Source organism: Suncus etruscus, chromosome 6, assembly GCF_024139225.1.
Source record: "Suncus etruscus isolate mSunEtr1 chromosome 6, mSunEtr1.pri.cur, whole genome shotgun sequence".
In the NCBI taxonomy this organism is placed as follows: domain Eukaryota; kingdom Metazoa; phylum Chordata; class Mammalia; order Eulipotyphla; family Soricidae; genus Suncus; species Suncus etruscus.
Genome location: NC_064853.1, coordinates 122,778,077 through 122,790,068, shown reverse-complemented (window position 1 = coordinate 122,790,068; position 11,992 = coordinate 122,778,077). Strand labels below are relative to the sequence as shown.

General features: G+C 45.9%; 1 non-coding gene across 1 annotated transcript; it reads left to right on the top strand.

The window, feature by feature from the left end:
- Nucleotides 1-970: 970 nt before the first annotated feature.
- Nucleotides 971-1,077, top strand: LOC126012900 (U6 spliceosomal RNA). The gene has a single exon (XR_007497244.1). It is a non-coding gene; the product is annotated as a U6 spliceosomal RNA (small nuclear RNA).
- Nucleotides 1,078-11,992: the final 10,915 nt, after the last annotated feature.

The window sequence follows — 11,992 nt, the reverse complement described above, 5'->3', positions numbered from 1 at the left end:
AAATTCAGAACAGTTTAGAAGGAATAGAAAAGGTCTTGCCTCCAAATTCTGTTTGCCAGAGTGCTAGGTATTTGAAGTGCATAGGACTGGAATATCAATAGGTAGTATTCATATTATACATTGTTTTGGTTTCTTTGAGTCTATGGGGATATGATTTGCATAAACAACGAGGGAAAAATATCACATCCCTTTCCAAAACACCTCCCAGTATATTAAATCAATGGTTTTACCTTTTTAGTTGGGGCCACTGGGTGAAAGCTCTCAGAACCCATTCCCATTGAATGAAAATCTGATGTTCCAATCTGAATCCTCTAATGGCCCATCCGCAGCACAAAATTAGAGACATTTAGAAACTTAGTGATGAGTAGTTGAAACTGGGGCACATTGAAGTCTCTTTATCTAATTGTAATTCACCAGTATTTGTTATTATGAAATCATCAGGTGGGACTGGAGAGATAACATGGAGGTAAAGCGTTTGCCTTTCATGCAGAAGGTCGATGATTCAAATCCTGGCATTCCATATTGTCCCCTGAGCCTGCCAGGAGCAATTTCTGAGCATAGAGCCAGGAGTAACCCCTGAGCACTGCCAGGTGTGACTGCCCCCAAAAAACAAACAAACAAACAAAAAAAGAAATCATCAGGTAACTGGAGACTTTTCACTAATTTTAGGTCTGTAATTCTCAGATGGTTTTGATGGGCAAGATGCTGAATGGCTTACCTTCACCAGTAGCCATTCTAAAAGACTGGCCTCTGATAGCAAATTGACTTAAAAGATTGTTTTTATAACATTTCCATTTACCCAAAAGGCAGAAAGGGCTTTGCCTTTTCTATTCCTTCTCTCAATATTAGGGCCCCCATGCAGTAATTTAATGGACATTTTGCCTCAAGGCATGGTGAACTCACTCACCATGTGTCAATATTTTGTTGATTCAGTTTTAAGTCCAACATTGGGCTATTAAAATTTTTACTAGTGCTGGCTTCAGCAGCACATATACTAAAATTGGAACGCTACAGAGAAGATTAGCATGGCCCCTGCGCAAGGATGACACGCAAATTCGTGAAGCGTTCCATATTTTTTAAAAAAAATTTTTTTTACTAGGTATAAATTCTGTACCCCTTTCATATATGTATTATCTCTTTCAAAAACAGACATTAGAAGTTGTTCTAAGCCCCTAAACTACAAACCTGTTCCCTTAGGTAAAGGAAATTTGTTATAGGAAACCTGACTTCTTGCTAATCTCTTAATTTACATCAGTATGACACCTAGGCCAGGTTTGAGAGGCACTACTTTAAAATGTATTCTTTTTATCCTCTGGGCTTCTAACTGAACTATATTCTATTCTAAGATTACAAACCACTTAGAACCATGTGTATTGTTTTAAACATCAAACAATGTACACTGATAAGTTTCTGTACTTTGCAAAGAAACAAAATGTGAGCATTCTTCGCATATGTGTGACTGGCCTTTTACCTCTTAAATACTCCTACTTTGGAGATTAAATTTGTAGCACACTTGCCAGAACGTGTTTCCCCATACATTCATTGTGTGGTCTCATTTTTTTCATATTTTTCTGTATGCCGGTCCTTGCAATCCCACTTCCCTGAAGTGGATTCATCGAAATTTCACTGGAGCTGCAGAACAGAAGCAACCTGCAGCAGATACTTGTGGTTAAAATTGCTGCTTGATGATTTATTAAATGACCTATGTAACATTTTAGAAACCCTATAAAGCAGTGCTCCTCAAACTTTTTAAACAGAGAGGGGTAGTTCACTGTCTCCCAGATCGTTGGAGGGCCAGACTATAGTAAAAACAAAAACTATGAACAAATTCCTATGCACACTGAATATATCTTACTTTGTGGTTTTTTTTTTTTTTGGGGGGGGGGTCACACCCGGCAGTGCTCAGGGGCCACTCCTGGCTCCATGCTCAGAAATTGCTCCCGGCAGGCACCGGGGACCATATGGGACGCCGGGATTCGAACCGATGACCTTCTGCATGAAAGGCAAATGCCTTACCTCCATGCTATCTCTCCGGCCCCGAATATATCTTACTTTGAAATGAAGAAACAAAATAGGAACAAATACAATATGTGGCCCATGGGCTGTAGTTTGAGGACCACTGCTATAAAGGTTGTAAGTATAAGTAACTGGCACTTGGGGTTCACAGACCAGACTAGACTGTCAGACCCCTGGGGCCCAGGTAATAATAAATCCTGATAGTACCAGAGTCACCAATTGGCAGTCTCTGTCTTTCTGGGTTTGGGGGTGATGGGCAACCCTTTGTCTTCTCTGACTCTAACAAAGCAAGTCTTCTCCAGCTGTTCTATGGCTCTCCCTGAGCTCTGTTATTTTGGCAGCAGGACCTATCAGTAAGTTGTGAGAGTGTTTACCTCTCAGAACTCATCATTATCTTGTGTGAGTAAAAGGGAGGAGAAGGACTGGCAGTAAGCCCAGAGCCCTAGTTTTTTGTTTTAAGTGTGGCATGCAATGCCTTATACACCTTATTTGAGTCTTATTTTGTAAGGAAGTCACTCCTAGTGGTTATCTGTGTTTCATCCTGCTGCTATGCTCAAGGATCACTTCTGGTGAGGCTTAGGGGATCTATTAGGGTGCTGGGAATTAAACACGAATCAGCCACATGCAAGACAAGTGTGTTGATAGAATCGAAACCAGAGTGCAGAGGTGCAAAGTTCAGGTGATTAAGCAACACCAAGTTGTACCACACTAAACTCCTCAAGCATCAGTATGCTGAGTGTGTGTGTGTGTGTGTGTGTGTGTGTGTGTGTGTGTGTGTGTGTGTTTGTGTGTGCCAGGCCTTATGAGGGATGAATTGAATCCCTCAGGAAGCTGGTACCTGGCATTTAAATGCCTCTGGGGAACAAGTGTGAAGCAATTTTTCCTACTCTTCATAACATTCCTCTGCAGTCACTGAGGAAGTACTTATTACCTGTAGTTAATAAGCCAGGAAGATCTCAATATTAATAAGGAAAAATAAAATAGTTGAACCAAAAAAGAAAGAGTGACTAGTGTTGTCTCTGGCCATTTGGAAAAGTCTTTCTTTTCTTTTTTTCTATTTTCTATGACCCACATTTCCTGTAATTCCCATTTATTGCATTGGCAATCAGAAGATAAGTTATGCTATTTATTTGGGTGTTTGGCTTACTTGGGGATCACTTCTGGTGGGACTTGAGATGAGGGAGAAACCATATGCAATGTTGGAGATTAAACCTGACTTGGGCTACCTGCAAGGCAAGCTGTACTATCTTTCTGGCTCCCAGGTAGAGAAAAAGCTAGAGAGTCGAGCAAAAAGATCTGCACAATGGGGTTGAGGATGGATGCAGAGTGCAGTGTGAAATGCAGTGAAGCAAGTTCTACCATGTACAGAGGCCTTTGGGAAAAGGCTAACTTCACGGGAGGGGCCTGGATATTTGGGCTGAAAGTCTTGGCAAAAGCCTGTGTTTGTGTGACGGCAAAGGTTTCTTCTGCTGTGTATGGGGAACACCTAATCCTCTTATTCTTTGCCAGAATTTAAATACCCCATTTTTTTTTTTGGAGGGGGTATACCTGGTTGTGCTCAGGGATCCCTCCTGGCAGGCACAGGGGACCATAAAAGATACTAAGGATCAAATCCAGGTCAGCCTTATTCAAGAAAAATTCCCTCTCTGGCTGTTTTATCACTTTGGCCTCTCCACAAATATATTTTTTCTTTTGGTTATGAAGTTTGCTGTGAGAGACACAAGACAGACTCAAATTAAGCTATTGTGTGAATGGGTCACATCAGGGTTTTTAGAGAGAAAGAAAACAGGGCAGCACCCTTTATTTTTTTTAATAGGATTTTTTTTTGGGGGGCCACACCCAGTGGTGCTCAGGGGTTACTCCTGGCTGTTTACTCAGAAATAGCTCCTGGCAGGCACGGGGGACCATATGGGACACCGGGATTCGAACCAACCAACTTTGGTCCTGGATCGGCTGCTTGCAAGGCAAACACCGCTGTGCTATCTCTCCGGGCCCTTTTTTTTTTTTTTTTTTTTTGGTTTTTGGGCCACACCCATTTGACGCTCAGGGGTTTCTCCTGGCTATGCACTCAGAAATTGCCCCTGGCTTGGGGGGACCATATGGGACGCCGGGGGATCGAACTGCGGTCCGTCCTACGCTAGCACTTGCAAGGCAGACACCTTACCTCTAGCGCCACCTTCCCCGCCCCTAATAGGATTTTTTTTTAAGGAAGGTTGGGTTCAGAAGAATGAACAGAAGAGTGTAGGATAAAATTTACATGCACACACACACACACACACACACACACACACACACACACACACACACAGAGTCATCCCTGAGATGCTCCATCTTATCTGCAAATGCTGAGCTCTGGCTGCCTTCATTGTCAATGTGGGTGTGAGGGCCCTCAGGGGACATCAAGGCAGATACTGGAGCTGCTTCTCTCCCTCCCCAGATTCAAGCTCATAGGGAAAAGAATTTCCTAGTTGTGCCACAAGTAAAGAGGAGAGGGAGAGGAGTGGGAGCAAAGGGTGGAGAGGGAGGAGAAGGGAGAGAGGGAGGCAAAAGGGAGAGAGCAGAGGGGGGCAAAGGGGGAGAGGAGGAGAGAGAAAGATGGAGGGGGGAGAGGAGAGAGGGGGAAAAGGGAGAGGGGAGAGAAGGGAGAAAGGGGAGAGGGGAGAGGGGAGAGGGAGGAAGTTAAGGGTTGTAATATGTGCTGTGCTGTGCTGTGCATACCTCTGTGGTGGGCTTGCACGCTTCCCTTTTCTTCACCTCCTTCTTCCCAGCTGTCATTAAGAATCCCAGGGGGGGCCCGGAGAGATAGCACAGCGGCGTTTGCCTTGCAAGCAGCCGATCCAGGACCAAAGGTGGTTGGTTCGAATCCCGGTGTCCCATATGGTCCCCCTTGCCTGTCAGGAGCTATTTCTGAGCAGACAGCCAGGAGTAACCCCTGAGCACCGCAGGGAGTGGCCCAAAAACCAAAAAAAAAAGAATCCCAGGGACGGAGAGAGGGGAGAGAGAGACAGACAGACAGACAGACAGACAGAGAGAGACAGAGAGACAGAGACAGAGACAGAGAGAGACAGAGAGACAGAGACAGAGAGAAAGGGGAGGGAAGATGTGCACACGTACATGCGCATATGCACACGGCCAAGCACACAGACACATCACACATGTGGGAAGGGGAAAGAATTGAATGGGACTGGGCTTCAGAAGGCAAAAATGTATGTATGTGTGTGACTATGTGCATGTGGTTTTGTGTATATACGAGTATGTGCCACTGTGTGAGAGTATATGACTGTATATATGTGTATCTCTGTGTGGCAGTGTGTATATGAGTCTGTGTTTCACTTGTGTGAGTATATGTGTGTATATATGTATGTAACTGTATATGTGAGTATGAATGAGAATATATATGTGTATTTGTCATGTGTTTGTGTGATTGTATGTGAATGTATTGTTGGGACCTGAATTCTGAATAAGGAGGGGCGCCATTTTGTAAAAGTCACATGGCAGGCTTCTTTAGGTTCTGAGCAGGGAGAAACACCATTTTGTAAGGACCACATGTTGTGAGCCTATTTCCATAGACCCCTATATAATCCTCATCATGACCTTGGGCCTGGCTCATCTCCTTCAGGGGATGGCCCCTGGCTGGCCAGGCTGAGGAGTCTTGTTGGCAGACTGGTTAAAGTGTTAAAAAACTTTATTCCAGGGGCCAGTGAGTGGCGCTAGAGGTAAGGTGTCTGCCTTGCAAGCGCTAGCCAAGGAAGGACCACGACCGCGGTTCGATCCCCCGGCGTCCCATATGGTCCCCCCAAGCCAGGGGCAATTTCTGAGCACTTAGTCAGGAGTAACCCCTGAACATCAAAGTAACCCCTGAAAAAACTAAAAAAAAAAAAAAACAAAAACCTTTATTCCAGTTGTGTGGTTTTATCCTTCTACTATAGAATCCTACAACGGTACCAAAACAAAATGAACACCCCATCTTCAGTAGATTAAATGCTATTCAGTCACATGTAGGTGTTGCTTTTTGTGCATATTTTTCACATCACTTTATATTATTTATTCAGGTGGCAGGAATCACATACACACAAGGCATGTGCTTGCTGCTGGGTCACTCCCCCTCCCCAGGCTATTTCAGATGGTTTGAAGTGAAGGTTTGCCTTCTCTTGGGCCACATCCAACTGTGTTCAGGCTCAGTGCTCAAAGGTCATTCCTGACGATGCTGCAGACTGAACTTGAGTTGGTGTTGTGATCTCTGGTTGGTGCTATTATCTCCAGCTCTATTATCTCTCTAGTTTATGATTTTTTTTTAGCCAGGTATGACTGTTGGGACCTGAATTCTGAACAAAGAGGGACACCATTCTGTAAAAGTCACAAGGCTGACTTCTTCTTAGGTTTTGAGCAGGGAGAAACACCATTTTGTAAGGACCACATGGTGTGGGCTTCATGCTGGGGCTTCAGAAGCCTATTTCCATAGACCCCACCTCAGTCTACCTGGCCATACTAGGTAGCCTATCAGGAAAGGACAAGGGAGCAATAGGAAGGTACCCCTGGACAAGAGTTAATTATTTTAAAGATCATCAGAAAGTTAGAACCTCCTTATATCCCTATCCTATATAATCCCATTCACAACCTTGGGCGGGGTTCTTTCATCCCTCCTGGAAGAGAACCTTGACCGGTCAGTTAGGAGCTGTTGGCAGGTAAATAAAGTTTAAACTTTACTCCAATTTATGTGGTCTTGTCCTTCCATTTCTGGACCCTAACAATGACCAGGGAGGTTATACCTGGCAGTGCTCAGGGCTTACTCCTAGTTTTGCACTCCTGGTTGGCCTGGGGAAGCCTATGGGATGTCGGGATTGAACCTGGCTTGGCTGTGTGCAAGGTAAACTCCGGCCCCATCTCCTTTTTAGACTGTGGTTTTGTGTGTTGAACCCACATCCTCACACCAACTAGGCAAGTTCTGTCCTACTTAGGTATATACAGCTCGACCCATATAAGGACTTTTCTCCCTGGGGGTGGTGGGTTGGTGGGGTGAACAGCAAGCAGTAGGGCCAGCAGCTTTTGCCCCAATTGCATGATGGACCAGTCCAGGACCCCCAGAGAAGCAGGTGTGGTCTCAAGAATGTAGAGGCACCAGACAAAAGTCCTCAAGCCAGCTGAGTTGGGGGGATGTGAGGGAGGGGGAGAAAGAGAGAGAGAAAAACAGAGACAGAGACAGACAGAGAGAGACAGAGAGGCAGAGACAGAGAGAAGAGAGAGAGGAGAGAGAGAGGAGAGAGAGAGGAAGAGGAGGTGAGGAGGGAGAGGGTAGAGAAGGAGAGAAAAAGAATGAAAGAGACATGAGGGAGAGACTGGGAAACTGAGAGGATCTCCAGGATTAGCAATTTCTTAAACTAGAAAGAAGAGTGATGTGGGGTTTTGCTTGGCTGTGGGCAGGGATGGGTTAACTCCAGCTGTATCTTCCTCCCTCTCTCCCGCCCCTCTTTTACTATTTTTTCCCTTTCCCTGTTTCTGAAACATTTTCTGACAAAGGGGTGATTCACACCCCTTAAAAGCCAAAGCTTTTTCAGCAAACAGTGTGCCTTGTCATTTGTAGGAGCCCACAGGCCAGGCGGTGGCTGCCACTGGGAAAGTCGCCAATATTTTCATCACAAAAGGGCCCTGGACAGGCTCAGTCCTCGAGCCCCTCCTCCAGCTCCTCCTGGGCCCTGGCCTCTGGCCACCTGCTCCTGTCCCCAGACTGCCTGTCCCGGGTGGTATCTATGCAGTCCTGTGGAAGGGGTCCTTTGTGACCAGCCTTGTCCTCCTTCCATCTGCCTCCCTCATTTTTATTCTGTCATTCTCTTAGCATTAGGGCCAACCACCTCCTCCCATCTCCCAAGAACTCAACTCCCTCCAACCTCCACACAACTCCAAATTCCAGGATTAAAGCCAGGAAGGAAAAGGGGGAAAGGCCAGAGGGCCTGTGGTGCTGATTGCTTCAGGGTAGGGAAAGCAGAGCCCCTATTTGGGCCTCGGGTGATCTCAGGCTAGTAGGTTTTAGGGAGCAGGAAGTGGGGTCATGACTTGCCATGTGGGGCCAGCTTGTTGTGGCTCCTGTCAGCTGCCCTCTGGCCTGGCAGTTTTGAAACACAGAACAGTCAACAGGTCGGAGATATAGGGCAGAGGGACACACACTGGGCTGCCCCTGGTTTGATCCCAACCCCCCCGAGTATGGCTGGAGTGGCATGGGCATTCCCTTCATCCAAGCTTTTGCATTGATACCCCTGCCTGAGAATTGCTGGGGCACCCCTAAGAACAACTTGGGAGACAACCCCTGTCTCTCAGATAAAGTCCAAAACACTAAGTGGATGGTGGACTGGGATTTAAAGCCTGTCCTGCAGTCATGGGAACATGAGCCTGCAGGGACCCTAAGTGCAGGGAATAGGGGACCAGGGTGTGATTTTCTCTCTAGAGCTAGAACAGTGTCCCACCACTAGATTACCCTGTTTTCTCACTATAGGGCACCAGACATGCAAGGCATAAACTCTCTCCACTCATTCCACTTACCTGACCCACCAGGACTTACTAATGTTGGGACCTTAATTCTGAACAAGGAGGATGCCATTTTGTAAAGGTCACATGGCAGCTTCTTAGGTTTTGAGCAGGGAGAGATACCATTTTGTAAGGACCAAATGGTAAATCACATGTTGGTCTTCACAAGCCTATTTCCATAGACCCCACCCCAAGCTGCCTGGTCATACCAGGTAGCCTAACAGGGAAGGACAGGGAGCAGTAGGAAAGTATCTCTAGACAAGAGACAATTATTTTAGGGATCATCAGAAAGCTGGAACCTCCCTATATTCCTTTCCTATATAATCTTCATCATGACCTTGCGCCGGGCTCCTCTCTTTTGGGGTGATGGCCCTGGCTGGCCAGGCTGGGGGTTTTGTTGGCAGACGGATTAAGGTATTAAACTTTATTCCAGTTGTGTGGTCTCGTCCTTCTACTCTGGAACCTTATAACTAATACAACTTAGACTACTACTGAAAAGGGAAGTCAACCCCGCCTCCACCAACCTTGGCGGATGTCCCGCCCTTAAGGAAGTCATCACTACCTCGACCCCACCAATAACTCGTATTACCTTGGCGGATATCCCGCCCTTAAGGGAGTCGTCACTGCCCCTTCTCCCTCCCCCTTCTTAGGGTATATAAGAACGAATTTAGACTGCCACGTGGTCTTTGTCTCTGTCCATTCTGGGCACACATTGACCCTGACCATTCCGGTCAGTAATAAAGCACTTACTGGAGCATTTGCTGGGGCCTCAGCCTCTTATTTCTCTGCGTCGGGCAGCTAGATTAGGACGCCCGGACCTTTCACTACTACTTCTGTCTTCTTCCTTCTTCATCCTCCTTTGCTTTTCCTCCTCCTCCTTCTCCTCTTCTTTCTCCTTTCCCTTCTTGTTCTTGTTCTTCTCCTTCTTCTTTTCCTACCACCTCCTCCTCCTTCCCTCCTCTTTTTTTCCTCTACTTACTCTTCCTCCCCTTCCTTCTGTTCCCCCACTTCTGTCTTCTTTCTTCTCTCTTTTCTTTTCTTCTCTCTTCTCTTTTGTGTTCTCTTATTGCTTCTTTCTTTTAAATAAAATATTTTTGTTTAATTAAAAAATTGTGATTTACAGTTATTAGTTGAGCTTTAGGCACATAATATTTCAACACCAATTTCATTATCAGTGTGAACTTCCCTCCCTCCACCAATGCTTTCATAGTCATCCCCATCAACACCTGCACCTCCATATTCCAAAGATTGGTGGTCACAGCATAGATCTCATGGTTTCAGTGTTGTTAAACATGAGCTTTGGATGTATAGATATGCCAATCTCTCTCTCTTTCTCTCTCTCTCTTTTTCTTTCTTTCCTTCTTTTTTTTTGGGGGGGGGCACACCCGGCATTGCTCAGGGGTTACTTCTGTCTGTCTGCTCAGAAATAGCTCCTGGCAGGCACGGGGGACCATATGGGTCACCGAGATTGGAACCAACCACCTTTGGTCCTGGCAAATGCCGCTGTGCTATCTCTCCGGGCCCTCCCTCTTCTTTCTTTCTTTTTCTTTTTTTTCTTTCTTTCTTTCTTTCTTTCTTTCTTTCTTTCTTTCTTTCTTTCTTTCTTTCTTTCTTTCTTTCTTTCTTTCTTTCTTTCTTTCTTTCTTTCTTTCTTTCTTTCTTTCTTTCTTTCTTTCTTTCTTTCTTTCCTTCCTTCCTTCTTTCCTTCTTCTCTCTCTCCCTTCCTCCCTTCCTTCCTTTCTTTCTTTCTCTCTCCCTCCTTCCCTCCCTCCCTTCCTTCTTTCCTTCTTTCTTTCCTTCCTTCCTTCCTTTCTTCCTTTCTCTCTCCCTCCTTCCCTCCCTCCCTCCCTCCCTCCCTCCCTCCCTTCCTTCCTTCCTTCTTTCCTTCCTTCCTTCCTTCTTTCCTTCCTTCCTTCTTTCTCTCTCTCCCTTCTTCCCTCCCTCCCTCCCTTCCTTTCTCTCCCTCCCTCCCTCCCTTCCTTTCTCTCCCTCCCTCCCTCCCTTCCTTTCTCTCCCTCCCTCCCTCCCTTCCTTTCTCTCCCTCCCTCCCTCCCTTCCTTTCTCTCCCTCCCTCCCTCCCTTCCTTTCTCTCCCTCCCTCCCTCCCTCCCTCCCTCCCTCCCTCCCTTCCTCCCTCCCTCCCTCCCTCCCTTCCTTCCTTCCTTCCTTCCTTCCTTCCTTCCTTCCTTCCTTCCTTCCTTCCTTCCTTCCTTCCTTCCTTCCTTCCTTCCTTCCTTCCTTCTTGGGCCACACCCAGTGGTGCTCAGGGGTTACTCCTGGCTATGTGTTCAGAAATAGCTCCTAGCTTGGGGGAACATATGGGACACCCAGGGATCAAACCTTGGTCTGTCCTAGGCTAGTGTGGACAAGGCAGATGCCTTACCGCTTGTGCCATGCTCAGGATCTTCTCCAGGCTCTGTGCTCAGGAGTGACTCCTGCTGGTTCTCAGGGACCTTATATGGTGCCTGGGATGGAGTGTGGGAATATTACAGCTGTGTGCTTAGGAGCTATATTTGACTCTGTTTTAAGATGGTCATTGCTGGCATCTGTGACCAAAGCTGTGTACTCCTGTTCTGTGAGTTTCTTTGGTGTGATTTCCTGATTTTTAAAATCATGTTGTAATTGACAGAACTCGTGTTCTGTCCCAGTATGGGACAGGATTCAATACTTGCATGTACTGTGAGGTAATCACTGCATTCTGTCTCATTAATATCTACCACCAGACACAGTTGCACTGTGTGTGTGTGTGTGTGTGTGTGTGTGTGTGTGTGTGTGTGTGTGTGGTTCCACAGTATTCAGGGTTTACTCTTGGATCTGTGTTCGGAGATCACTCTGAACTCTGTATTTAGGGATCACTCTGGGAACTAAATGAGATGTTGGGGATCAAACTTGCATTAGTTATATGTAGGGAAATGCCCTCCCCACTATACAATACCCCTAGCCTCTTGTATATCTTCTTTGGAAAAAAAGTCTATTAAGGTCCTATATGCATTTTAAATTGCATTATATATTAATTTGCTGTAGAAGTTTATAACTTTTTATAATAACCTCTTACCAGATAGATGTTTTATATGTTTACTTTCCTATTCTGTATTTTTTATTTTTGGCTTTTGGGCCATACCTGGCAGTGCTTAGAGAATCATATGGGGTGACAAGGATTGAATCTGGGTTGGCAGTCTCCAAGACACCCGCTCTACTTGTACTATCTCTCTAGCTCATCTGTTGATTGTTTCTGTTTGTTTTTGGGTTACACTCATCAGTACTCTGAGGTTACTCCCAGCTCTGCAGTCAAGCATCATTCCTGGTAGCTCTGGGAAACCATATGAGGTTCTAGGAATAGAGCCTGGTCACCCACGTGCAAAGCAAGTGCCCTCCCTGTTGTATTATCATTTGGCCCCAGGTAGTAACTTTTGTTTATATTTTTCTTTTGGTGGCTTTGGGACCACATGTGGCAGTTC